Source organism: Micropterus salmoides, unplaced genomic scaffold (assembly GCF_014851395.1).
Source record: "Micropterus salmoides isolate LMB-PRFRI ecotype aquatic unplaced genomic scaffold, ASM1485139v1 Ms_hic_scaffold_1, whole genome shotgun sequence".
Lineage (NCBI taxonomy): Eukaryota > Metazoa > Chordata > Actinopteri > Centrarchiformes > Centrarchidae > Micropterus > Micropterus salmoides.
The window spans coordinates 22,299,332-22,313,630 of NW_024040040.1; the positions used below are offsets into that span (position 1 = coordinate 22,299,332).

At 43.8% G+C, this 14,299-nt stretch overlaps 1 long non-coding RNA gene across 1 annotated transcript; it reads left to right on the forward strand.

The window, feature by feature from the left end:
- Window positions 1–12,226: 12,226 nt before the first annotated feature.
- On the forward strand, window positions 12,227–14,034 carry LOC119899631. The gene is made up of 3 exons (XR_005443881.1): window positions 12,227–12,490; window positions 12,586–12,969; window positions 13,491–14,034. It is a non-coding gene; the product is annotated as an uncharacterized LOC119899631 (long non-coding RNA).
- Window positions 14,035–14,299: the final 265 nt, after the last annotated feature.

The following is a 14,299-nucleotide window of genomic DNA, read 5'->3' on the forward strand; positions in this document are numbered from 1 at the left end:
AATTTGCCTGCCGCCTCAATAACAATTGGCAACTCCTATGCTTAGTCTGTCAGTACTGCTGAGCGGCATAATCATCCTGCTTCAGGATCTCGGCCAATCAGAACACAGTAGGCTTTTGGAGGGGGGGGGGCTTAAAGAGACAGGAGCATCTACTGCTTGTTTAAGAGAGAGGCTGAAATGAGAGCTTGCATTAAGTTTAGCAATCCAGTTTAGCATTAGCCTTCAACAGCCAGCACTCACACCGCAATTTCTCCAAAAATGCACTGTCTAGTTTTGTAAATGCTATTGTTTGCCTGTTGCTTTTTCAGCTTATAAGCCAATAGTTTAGTATGTTTTTCCAGCTTCAAAATAACTTTGTTTAAAACTTAATTTTTTTTGTTACTCCTCTGCATGAATAGTGTTTATCTCTTTTTTTCTTCTTTTTAATTTCCTGGTTCATCTTCTCATGTAATGTTCTCTCTCTAATCTTTTCAGATGTGATTGTAGGATTTAGATGTGATTGTAGGATTTCGAGTCTCTTGTGCTTTATTTTTTTTCAAGTGTGCTGATTTGGCTATTATTTTCCCTCCTAACACAGCTTTACACGCATCCCACAGCACAGGTTGGGACACCTCTCCATCCTCTACATATATCTGGATTTCCTTCACTCAGTCCTCATTTGTCCTTTCAATACGTTTGAGTCCAGTCTGCCATTGTTCCTACCTCACGGTCCTCTACCCTGTATCTGTCCTTTTTATACATCAGGAAGCAGAGACGCTCACAAGTCTCCATAAGAGTCCAAGTCAAGTCTTAAGTCTCTGAGCTAGAGTTCAAGCCAAGTCTTAAGTCTTGTGGTTATAATGAGTGTTGTATCACCTGTTACGTTCCATCCATGCAGCTTAGAACACTGCATATCCCTAAGGAATTCTGTAACTGTAACCTGTTTTTCACTTACAGAGCACAACCATGCAGCCTAATGTGCAATGCATCTACAACTAATGACAGCTTATAAACTACTGTAAGTCAACACATCCCCTGGACTCTAACCCAGTGTAACGTTAAGTAAAATAAACTGTAATGTTGATCAACAATAAACCTGTAACCTGTTTGCAGACAACGTTAATCATTAACGTAAGCGGGACGTATATGATTACGTTAATCGACTACCACAAGTTTGGCAAGCAAACAAACGCTCATTTATCTTTTCATAACGAACTACGGAGTTAACCTCTCGTAGGTTGTAGCTAAAGGAAGAAGCAAGTTAATGTTAGATGGTCAATGGTGAGCTAAACCTGTTTACTAACCTCAGGTTACTAACCTATTTTGCATTCACTGCTTCTTTTGTTTGGGTCTTGTTGTATGAAGTTTGAAAGCCAAAGCTTATGATGAATGGCACAGCTGCTGCCAGTGCGGTCAACATGTTTGTTGTCCTCTCACGTGTGGCCATGTGCAGCAGATATGTAGTATGTGTTACGTAGGTAGGTTATAGGTAACACGGGGAGGGGAATAACTGCAAGCTCATAAGACGTTTCCTAAAAATAAACATTGTTCAAGAGTCCTCAAGTCCGAGGATTTGTACGTTGAGGAAAATAACTGGTTAGAGCAGTTTCCTCTTGAGCTTTTGATTTTCATTCAAAGTTAGGTGACTGTCTTGTAAAAATACCACCCCTACCGTGTCCCTCTCTATCTTAGTTAGTATTTTCCTCCTTTTAATTGGCATTAGTACCATCTATCCATCCCTGTAAGCTGATGTTAGTACCATCTATCCATCTCTGTCAGCTCCACAAGAGTAACCTTGACTTTTCTCATTTGCTTTGAGGATATAACTCCAAATATATAACCAGATTACAGCTTACATGGAATACCTGGGACAAAAGAAACCAAAGAAATCCAGTTATATATCACATTAATAGTGAGTAGATTTAGCCATTGAACGATCTTCTTAATGTTCTGTCTTATTTATCATGACATTACACCCATGTCCTTAGTAGCCTCCTCCACCGTGTTATAGGTACACGTTTCTCCCTTGTAAAACACCTGAAGCTTCGCTGGAATCGGTGTCTGGAAGCATATAATCCTCTCTTTTAGTACCTTCTTTGCCTCGGTGTATTCCTTCTGTCTTCTCATTACCTCTGGTGCATAATCGTGATCCAGAAACCCCCTCCTCTCCTTGTATATAAAGCCTACTCTTCTTTATTTCTGAAGCTTAAAGGTTTCACCACAATGGACCCTGGCAGTGAGTCATTTGAAGGTCATGAAACAAGGGCACGATGAGTCTTTTCAATTTTGAGTTCGAACGTCGGGGAAAAGTGCTCATTGGCTAAGCGTTTGTCTCTGTCCTTCTTTCACCCCGTGGATTTGTAGTTACGTACTGTAACTCCAGATTCTATGAGTGTAGGTGCAGCTATCACTATTGGGTTTACCCCTACGTGTGCCTGTGCAGCACTGAGAAAGGTTGTCTACGCCCATCCACAGCTTGGGTCTCTCCTACGTCCACACCTTGTATATCTACAATGGTGAGACCTGGCCATCGGCTCCCATAGCGTCTCTTCAGCACTGAAAACCAATTCAATTCAAATTTATTAATATTGTCCCAAATCACAACAACAGTTATCTCAGAGCGCTTTTCCTAAAAGAGCAGGTCTAGACCATACTTTGTGATGTTATTTACAGAAACCCAACAATTCCCACCAAGAGACAGCACTAGGTGACAGAAGCAAGGAAAAACTTCCTTTTAAGAGGCAGAAACCTCGAGCAGAACCATGGCTCAGAGTGGGTGGCCATCTGCCTCAACCATTGGGGTTGAGAGAGAGAGAGAGGGAGGGAAAGAGAGTGGGGAGTGGGGTTATTTATAGTAGTGTTTATGAAAATAATCGTAATGTTAATGATAATAATAACAATTAAAGCTGCAAGCAGCATTGGGCAGGCCCTCGCACTTGTAGCTGGTGTGAGCCGGCCAAGTTGCACATTCTGGAGCTCTGCCGGAAGGTGCTATATGTCACTTCCTGTGTTCCCTATGTGGAGCTACATAGCACTTGCCGCTATGAATATAAATCGGTATTGGCGTGTAGATGTCTTCGGGGTGGGACAGTTATCAAGCACGTAAAGTTTGGTTCAGATGTGAGCATGTACACTGAACAATAATGTACCCAAACTATAAAATAAATTCCTTTTATATTTCCCTGCCTTGTTGTTTATGTGTACATAGAGAGGAAGAATGTGAGAACAGCACACATTTCATCGTTACTGTGTGTTAGAGCATGGGAGAACAGTGGATACTTTTAATACAGCCCACACCCCTAATACTGTGTAACTATAACAAGTAGAGAACAGAAGAAAAAGATGTTCTTTCTTTACAACTGTCTGCATAGCTTATTCATATTGTGTAATGAATGAAAATAAATAGGCCTACTAGGCTCCTCTCTACTTTGACATTTAAGATTAGCTTGTTTGATCCACCTTCATACACATGTGACATTACTGTACAACTTGAGAAAGGTGAGTTGTTTTCTGCTCCAGCCTGCCTAAAAGAAAAGCGTTTTTGGGATTAAATGGACTTTATTAGCTGCTGCAGTGCAGGATGAACTCAGAATAGACCCATTTCTCACCTTATTATTCTAAATCATGCAACGAAGAAGAAGAAATGCATAATAAATCCTGGGACAAAATCTGTCCACAAATAATGTACAGCATGTAGTCTGATGAACAAGACTTGTGTTATAGCTGACTTGGGCAGTGAAATGTTTAATTTTTTTAATTCATGTGGTCATAGTTGTCCACAACTCAAATCAGAATATAAGAAGAAATGTTTTATACCACCTCAAGAAGGCTTCCTATCAGAAAGGTAGGAAGGTATTTCAAATGTACAACTGCAGTACTTAAATCTAAGTAAAGTAATTTCCCTGACATTTTTGTGTTACTTTACTTTTAATAAACCTATGTAAGAGGTTTTATACTTCCTGTGAGTATAATCCAATCAATCTTATTTTCATACTGTATATCCGTTGTGTAATTTGATAAATTGTGTTGTATGTTGTGCTCGCATCTCAGAGAAGACTCTGACTGCAACATGCGTCTTTGTAAAGAGAGAAACGGACAGAAAAAGTCTCTAACTCTGCCTGTCAGCTCGCTCTGCTCCGTTAAAACTGAATTTACCATACAGAATTGAATACGAGTGCTCTCCAGATTTAGCTGCAGCCAGCTGACCGTGTGCTTCTCCCTATACCGCAGTTCTGTGTCCATGCATGCAGCAAACTGAAAGCACTGTCTGTCGGAGCGTCTACATGAAAAGAGAAGGAAGACATGGCTGGTAGTGTCTTCAGAGTTGTTAAACACCTCAGCGCACTGAAGGAAGCCATCTGACTGTGTGAGGGGCAAGATCGTTGATGTCTGCAGGCAGAGTAGGAGCTCTCCTGTCTGACTGGTCCACCAATAGAGAAGATGACCCCTTGAGACACAGCCCCTCCTCATTTGCATAATGAGGCAGAAATGCATACAGAAATTTAAAAAGGACAGGCAGAAATAAATACCATGGGTGAAAATAAATAAGGTAAAAAATGCAAAGGAAGAATAAAACAGACAAAAATATTAAAACACACACATAAATAAATACATTAAAAAAATTAGCAATAAATAAAGTTCAATAAACAAATAAGGTAATTATAACAAAGGTGAATAAGTAAAGGTATTATTATTATATTATATAATAATAATACTATTAAAGGCACTATTAAAGGCACTATTAAAGGCGTATTAAAGGCACTAATTAAAATATATACATTTATGTCTCCTTGTATAATTTAATTACTACCTACATTTATTTATTTACTTTATTTTTTTGTGTTTAATTGGATGCTTATTTATTTATTGAGCACTTATTTATTTCTGTATTTATTTCTGACTGTGTCAGGATCAGTCCTTCATAGTGGGGTGGGAGAGTTATCAAGCACGTAAAGTTTGGTTCAGATGTGAGCATGTACACTGAAGTTACGACAACTTCCTGTGTTGTGGAGAAGAGTTGATATTTGACGCCACGCCACGGACACACCCATTGACGAAAACTCGCAAATAGCACAACTTTTCATCTTCAATGCCTTTAGAAGGCACAGCAGAAATTTGAAGTCGGTCGGACTAAATCCCTAGGAGGAGTTCGTTAAAGTACGAAGTGTGTAAATCATCCAAAATTTGACGTAAAATTCAAAATGGCCGACTTCCTGTTGGTTTTAGGGTATGGGTTCTTGAGGCTTTTTTGTGCGTCTTGATATGATACATGTCCCCAGAAAATTTCGTGCATGTAGGTGGAACGTGAACGAGGGGCTAATTTTTTCCAATTTTCTAGGTGCCGCTAGCGAGTCATTTTGCCACGCCCATGCGCAAAACCCATAAAATACGAAATTTTTCACCAGTTCTGACATGTGTGCAAAGTTTGGTGAGTTTTCGGGTATGCTCAGGTCCCCAAAATGGAGCTTACTTTGCAGAAAAAAGTGCTCGGGCCCTAAAAAATATATAATCTTAGCAAATTCAATAGGGACCTCGCACGGTCGTGCTTGGGCCCTAATAACTCACCTCTGACTGTTCCATGTCATCCTCAAGAAATGGCTTTTTTTTTTTTTACTCTCTTGCCCTTTCCCATGTGCTTTTCCTGTTCATCTCCATCTTTGCCTTCCACCAGCCGGTTCCTCATTTGAATGAGTGCACTTTTATCTTCTATCAAAAGGCTCAAGATATTCGTTAAAATAAACTGCTATAATCACGCTTTGTGTTCAGTACATTGTTCAAAATAGGTAAGCAGCTAGGCCATACTCATCTCTCCCCGGAGGAACGCGAACGTCGCCGTCTCGCCGGGGAGTGCTTCTACTGCGGTAAACCTGGTCACTTCTTGTCCACCTGCCCTGTTCGCCCAAAAGCACCTGCTCGCCAGTAGGGTTGGGACTACTGGCGAGCAGGGTCCCTTCTCCCAACCCCCGCGTCCTACTCGATGCCTCCATTACCTGGGGGAACGTCACCCTTCCTCTCGGGGCCCTGATTGACTCGGGCGCAGACGAGAACTTTCTGGATTGCCAAATAGCTCGCCGGCTTAAGATTCCCCAGGTCCCCTTAGATACCCCCCTTCACGCCACGGGTCTAAATGGCCAGCCTCTTGCCATCGTCACCCACCGCACTCCCCGGTTATCACTTCTCACCTCCAGCAATCACCACGAGTCCCTCGCCCTCCACCTGATCTCTTCCCCTGCCGCCCCTCTGGTTCTCGGTCTCCTCTGGTTAACCTCTCATAATCCCAATATCGACTGGTCGCAGGGGAAGATCAGGAACTGGAGTACTTCTTGTCATTCCTCGTATAATTCGGTCCCACCTGTCTCTCCTCCGCTCCCTCCCGACCTATCCGGTGTCCCCGATGTCTACCATGATCTGGCTCCGGTTTTCAGTAAAGACCAAGCCCTGTCGCTACCCCCCCACCGCCCCTACGACTGCTCCATAGTCCTCCTCCCGGACGCTCCCCTCCTGTCCAGTCATCTATACAATCTGTCGCGACCGGAGAGGGAGTCTATGGAGCAGTACATTAAGGACTCCTTAGCCGCTGGCATCATTCGCCCTTCGTCTTCCCCCTTAGGAGCGGTCTTCTTTTTTGTAGCCAAGAAAGACAAGACCCTCCGCCCTTGTATCGATTACCGGGGGCTCAATGCCATCACCATTAAGAACAAATACCCCCTCCCGCTCATGGAGTCGGCCTTTGAATCCCTCTCCCGGTCCACCATTTTTACTAAACTGGATTTACGTAATGCCTATCATCTGGTGCGGATCCGGGAGGGGGATGAATGGAAAACCGCGTTTAACACCCCCCTCGGGCACTATCAGTACCTGGTCATGCCCTTTGACCTTACCAACGCCCCCGCGGTTTTCCAAGCCCTAGTTAACGACGTTCTCCATGATTTTCTCCACCGCTTTGTTTTCGTTTATCTTGATGATATCCTGATCTTCTCCCGCGACCCTGCCCAACACACAGAACACGTTCGTCTGGTCCTGCAGCGGCTTCTGGAGAACAGGCTTTTTGTTAAAGTAGAGAAATGTGAGTTTCACACACCCTCTGTCCAGTTCCTCGGTTTCGTTATTGAAAGGGGGCGGCTCCGCGCCGACCCCTCAAAGATCCAGGCGGTCGCGGACTGGCCCACTCCCACCTCTGTAAAGCAACTGCAATGCTTCCTCGGTTTCGCAAACTTTTACTGCCGCTTTATCCGCAATTTCAGCACCGTCGCCGCCCCCCCTCACCTCACTTCCACCTCGGTCCCTTTTGTCTGGTGTCAGGAGGCCGCTGCAGCCTTCTCCCACCTCAAGTCCCTGTTCACCTCCGCCCCCGTCCTCACCAACCCTGACCCCTCCCTTCAGTTCGTGGTCGAGGTGGACGCCTCGGACGTGGGCGTCGGCGCCTGCCTCTCCCAGCGCTCTCCCAAAGATAACAAGCTTCACCCTTGCGCCTTCTTCTCCCGCCGTCTTTCCCCCACCGAACAAAATTACACCGTGGGGGACCGGGAACTGCTGGCCATTAAGCTGGCCCTAGAGGAGTGGAGGCACTGGCTTGAGGGGGCTGAGCTCCCTTTCCTAGTCCTGACAGATCACAAGAATCTTTCCTATATCCAGACCGCTAAAAGACCAAACTCCCGTCAAGCCCGGTGGGCCCTATTTTTCGATAGGTTCAACTTCTCCCTTTCCTACCGTCCTGGGTCCCGAAACACCAAGCCAGACGCTCTCTCCCGACTCCATTCCCCGGACACTCCCCCGAACCCCCCGGACACCATTCTGCCCCGCACCTGCCTCGTCGCCTCTGTAGTCTGGGAGGTAGAATCCGCTGTTCGCCGCGCCCAGTCCACTGAACCCGGCCCCGGCCTCGAGCCTCCTAACCGCCTCTACGTCCCGTCGAGTGTCCGCTCCCAGGTTCTTCAGTGGGCGCACGCCTCCAGATTCAGTTGCCACCCCGGGATGGCCCATACCCTCTTCCTACTTCGCCAGCGATTCTGGTGGCCCTCCATGGATAAGGACTGTCGGTCCTTTGTGGCCACCTGTGAGGTGTGCACCCGCGCCAAATCCTCCCATCAGCCACCAGGTGGTCTGCTCCGCCCCCTCCCGGTACCTGGTCGCCCCGGGTCCCACATCGCCTTAGACTTCGTCACCGGTCTCCCCAGATCCAACGGGAACACAGTCATCCTCCACCATCGTCAACCGTTTCTCCAAATCCGCCCACTTTGTCCCCCTACTCAAACACCCCACCTCCTTGGAAACCGCCCGCCTCCTCATCAACCATGTCTTCCGTCTACATGGCATCCCGCAGGACATCGTCTCCGACCGGGGTCCTCAGTTCACGTCTCAGGTCTGGAGAGCCTTCTGCCGCGCCTTTGGTGCCACCGCCAGCCTCTCTTCAGGTTACCACTCCCAGACCAATGGACAGGCCGAGCGGGTCAACCAAGACCTGGGGGCGGCACTCAGGTGTGTGGCATACAGAAACCCGACCTCATGGAGCTCTCAGATCCCCTGGATCGAATACGCCCACAACTCCCAGGTTTGCGCTGCCACTGGTATGTCCCCCTTCATGGGTTCACTGGGCTACCAACCCCCCCTGTTCCCGTCCCAGGAAGCAGAAGTAGCGGTCCCCTCAGTACGGGCCCACTTCCGCTGTTGCTGCCGCATCTGGAGGGAGGCCACGGCCAGTTCCCCCGTGTCCTCGTCTGCCTCTCCCCCTCTTTCCACCCGTCCTCTCCTCGAACCCCTTTTTTTCAAAAACTAGGGGACACAGGATTCCGTTGGAAAGATGAAACTGGGTAGGAACATCACACCAAAGTAACAGCTAAAATATGTATTTGTGATGCAGTTGCAAGGGCAATGGTGCAGAACTTTAAACAGTTCAATGGAGAATTTGGATGTGGTTTTTGCTACCACAAAGGGGAGATGGTACAAAAAGGCAGAGGTTTTACCAGAGTTTATCCTGAACAGATAGTTGGGTGCGACGTGAGACGTATGGCTGAAACACTGCAACTTGCTGAGTTAGTGGTGGAAAATGGTAATGACCTCAAAGGGGTGTTAAAGGTCCAAGTCCGCTGATCCTGTTGCCATCATTTGACATTATCAAAGGGTTTGCTCCAGATTACATGCATTGTTTTTGTCTGGGTGTAGTCCGTCAGTTTGTCAATTTTTGGTTTGACCCTCATTATGCCAACAAGAACTTCCACTTGACTCCCCGCCAGCTGAATGAGCTAGACAAGGGTCTGTGTAAAATTCAGGCGCTTAAGTGAGCGAATATATTGGAAAGCTTCTGAGTGGAGGGCATTTGCTCTCCTCTATTCTCCTGTAATACTTGTTGATGTTTTACCGGGGCTGTACTATACACACTGGATGCTTCTTGCATACGCACTTCACATCCTCCTCTCCCAGTTTGCCACACAGGATGAGCTCAATTGTGCAGAGTTATGTCTCATTCAGTTTGTAGCAAAAGTGCCAGCTCTTTATGGTCTCGAGCATTGTTCATATAACTGCCATTTGTTGACGCATCTTACCCAGAGTGCCAGGGACTGGGGTCTTCTCTGGACCAATTCAGCATTTGTTTTTGAAGACATGAATGGCAAACTCTTGCAGCTGTATTCTGGCACACAGTCAGTTTCGTCACAGATCTTTAAGCATTTCTTTTCATATCAGAAGGTTATTAGAAAAGGAACTGCTGTACTTAAGGATTCAAGCAGAGAAATGCAAGATTTTTTCTTTTCCATGACAAGTGGCAACATTGTTACAAAGTCTTCATGTAACATTAGAGAACATTTAATGACTTTGGGGTGTGGCTCTCACAGACAGTTAACTGCCAGAGAAATTGCTGCATTGCAAAACAGGTCTACACTCACAGAGTACCAAAATGAGAACAGTTCAACTGTATATAAGCGTTGCATGTACAATGGTATGTTAGTCACCACCAGAGATTACAGTGTCAATTTCAAAAGAAATAATTCTGTAATAGAAACAACTGATTGCTTTGGTATGGTAGAATCCTTGGTTGTTGTACCAAAACACTGCAACAGTGAAAGAGGGTCTAACTGCTCTTGCAGAGAACTTCTTATTTTCTATAAGCAACTGAAGCGGGAACACAGACAACCAGCAATCTATGATGCAGATATCAACACAAACATTGCGAAATTTCTTGTGAAAGTAAGGATGTCAAATGAAATGTGTGTAATGACATGTGAGGACATAGTAGCTAAGTGTATTGCAATTGAACATGAGGGTCAGTTATATGTGATGAAAATGCCTGTGTCTGAGCAGAGTTAAATTTATGCAGGCTAAAACCAGCCTCAAAATTCATCCACACAGTTGGGTTGAGGAAAACAATGTATAAAGGATATAAATGTGTCTGTGTATTTATGTGTCTATACTAAAATTCAGCTAAACAGTTTATTGTCAACTATCTCTTGTGTGTATATAAATCGATAAGCAGGACTTCTTTATTGCAATATTGTTCTTTTTATATGATTATTGCATTACTCGGATATGGTACCAGTTCCATTGTAGGAACAGGTGAACATGAGGTGACAAGACAACAATTTGTGTGTTGGGCACATTTTATATTGTGTAGGCCAACCTTTATAAATTTTGTATTTCTATATTGGTAGCTAAACTCACTGATAATTGTGAAAGCTTTTACACTGTATTCCTAATAAATTTGTGTATGCAAGTTGGGGTTTGGGTGTTTCTGTACAGCTATTGCTAAATATTTAAGTAAACACCACATTGTAGTTCTGTATGAGCGGAGCTGTCTCATTCAAAAACAACTCTGAGAACATATTTATCTTATATGAGAATATCATGTGTAATTCTTGGAATAGGAGGAATTTTTTGTTGCAAAGATCTGTTGAGAAAGAGAAAATATTTTACTAGAAGTGAAACTAAAACTACTAAAAGTAGCAAAATACTAACCAAAAGCTATATGCCCTGCTTTCAAAATTTTACATAGGTATAAGAGCATAAACTTTGTTAGTAAAATAGTATAGTTAAAGTATCTAAAGTAAAACTACTTGTTAAGTAGCACAGTGGGTCATGCTAGATGTTGCTTGAGACCTCTTCAACCAGTTACTATAGTACTTGTGTGAGTTTCAAATTTTCAAAAATACTCAGTGTGGTTTGTTTTAAATTATTTATTTATTTGCCCAGGACCATAATCATATTGAATGGAGCACAAGAAATAAAATGAATAACAAAGACAAAATGACGGCATACTGCTTGGTAAATAAAAATATTACTAAAAAAGAAGGAACATCACTCAAAAAGACACCCAGTTTGTCAAAATGATTTACACTGGTACTAACATAGTACACTCCAGACATTACCATATCGGTACCATGGGGCATGGGAGTAATTATCATGATTCCATCGTTATATTTGAGGTACTGTGGTAAGATCCAAGGTACTGCAGTATGTACCATGGTTATATCTGAGGTACTATGGAATGTTCCATGATTATATCTGAGGTTCTATAGTATGTACCATGATTATATCTGAGGTTCTATAGTATGTACCATGATTATATCTGAGGTTCTATAGTATGTACCATGATTATATCTGAGTTTCTATGGTATGTACCATGGTTATATCTGAGGTTCTAGGGTATGTACCATGGTTGTATCTGAGGTACCATACTATGTACCATGGTAAATCTGAGGTACCATACTATGTACCATGGTAAATCTGAGGTACCATACTATGTACCATAGTAACATCTGCAGTACCATGCAATGTACCATGGTAATATCTGAGGTACTATAGTATGTACCATGGTACTACTATGGTATACCATGGTATGTACTATAGTTTACCATGGTAAACTTTCTTATGGGGTGTTTTCTCCCCTGTGTGTGCTCTCTCTCCCTCTGCTCCTGAGCCCAGCCAACGACCCGCACCTGCACCTCATCAGCCACCTCGTCAGCCTGCCACACCTGCCAGTAGTCAACCTCATCCCTGCCTGTATTTCAACCCCGGTTCTCCACACTACTCTTACTTGATCGTCGTTGCTCCATACCCGGTGCCACCTCCACGTTCAGGCTCTCGTGTTTCTTGTTTTCTCACATTTTCCCTGTGCTTTGTCTCCGTGATCTCTAACCCTGTCTCTCTGTCTGTTTCCCTCCCAGGTACACTCACCCTCGTCCTCCGTTCAGTCGGCTGGGCTCATCCACCGGTCCTCTCCTCCTCGGACTTCTCCCTCGCCTCCTCGCTTCCTCGGTCCCAGTGTTCCCCGGCTCCCTGGTCCCCAGTCTCCTTGGTTCCCCGTGCCTGTGTTTCCCCAGCATCCTCCGAGTGCTGCGTCTGGGTCCTCTGTCCCCACCCCACACCACCCTTGTAACAATTCTATATTAAGTGTCCTATCCTGATTTTGTATTTGTATTTGTTTTTTTTTTTTTACAGATTTCTTCTCAGAGGAAGTATTTGGCATAACAAGTGAGAATGTTATCCTGTCAGGAGCTGGTAGACCTAACAGGAGAAGTAGGTAAGTTACCTTAACTTAATCTAAACAGTGTGTAGGTTTTATTTAAAAACTTTTATACAGATGTGTTATCATAACTCTTCCCTTGTCACCCGCAGATGGTGCGAGACACTGAACAGTCCTTTAGGCAGGGGCTCTCCCCTACGTTTTGTGCGGAGAGAGCTCCAGTTCCGGAATCAGTTCAGCTCTCGCCTTCAGTACCGCAAGCGTAAATAATACCGGGGACCCCGGATCACGGTAATCAGCCGGATGTGTCGCCGGAATCACCCGTCAACGTTGTAGAGCCCTCATTCAGGCCTCAGATGGGAGATCACGTAACGGATCACCGGTAGAAGCACGGGCACTGACAGCGGGGGATATCCTCAGTCATCCGGACTCAGCAGAACCATGTACGCCGAGGAATCAGCCCATACCAAACAACGGAACTCGGCAAAGGGAACTCAAGGAGACAAGTTGCAGTAGTAGCAGGCCATCCACATGCTGTAAGTCTATTTGATTATTTTAAGTCTCTGAGACAGCACATTTATTTTGCTTCTGTAATCACTAACCAGCCAACAGATGTAGCCCTAAAAATCATTATCCTACCAAATATGCACTTATAATAAATGGAAATATTCAGAGTTTTCTGTGAAGTAATGTTGTTGATTATCGAATTAATGAGCTTAAAGTGATCCAGACTAATTTCTCAATTACAATACCAGGTCAAATACCGGGTATATGTATTAAGTAGTCTTATGAGTTAATGTAAACTGACTTTATAAGCTATTTTGCTGCTTTTTCATTACAAGTATTACTGTGATGTTTTTTGTGCACTTCTACAGTGTTTGGTACTGATTCATGCTATTTAGTTACTAGATAATGTAAGAGTTTAAAGAATGTTAATGATACCGTGCAAATTTTTAAAAGTAGTTTGCTATAAAGTGGTGGTTTTAAGGGGTGAAGCCTGCCTTTCAGTATTAAAATACACTAAGTTAAAGTTTCTTTTGTTTTTGTCTACCTCCAGCAAACAGACCCTGAGCATCTAGGAGAGGCTGCCAAAATTGCTGTCGGACTGCCCATGATCAACTCGTTTTGAGTAATATGAGTAATGCTTTCCGACTAATGGGTGACATGCTGGCTGTGTACAGTGATCATGATTAGTAAGATGTTTTATCTGAAAGTGTTTCGATTCATTTTTTTTAAAATGTGTTTCATTTGGTAATTGTTTTTATTTTTTTCAATTTGCAATAGTTAGTTAAATGTGTTCTTCATTTGAAATTGTCGTTGAGATTTTTTTTAGATTTAAGTGTTTTGATTTTTAATGGATGAGAACAAACCATTAGGGCTTAGGTTAAGTTTATAAGATGGTCAGATCAAAATTTTCAGAATGAGTCAAACTTGGTGGTGTAGTATGGTGTAACTGAAAACATTGTAATTGAAAACGAGACCTCCTCCAGTCAGGTCTTAGATCTGTTACACACTATAAATCAAGCTCTCGTTGAACTGGAACACTTGCCAACTGTTTTATTAGATGAAATAAATCAAATGAATTAAGACTGCAACCAAAACATCGCCTCTTTACCCAAGCATATCCTGTCTTAAACTCCTTTGTCTCTCCAGACCCCTTGAGCCCATTACAAAATGCTCTGAGCTTGAAAATAATGCAAACCCTGCCTTAATCCCACATCCTCAGCCTACCAGAGTCCCATAAACTACCCCCTCATTGACCAGGTAACAACATTCCTCCCTTGGGGGCAGCGCGACTCAAAATATTGACCCTGTGGCACCTCAACCAAGAGTCATATCACAACATGCACTCACCTAAAGGATTAT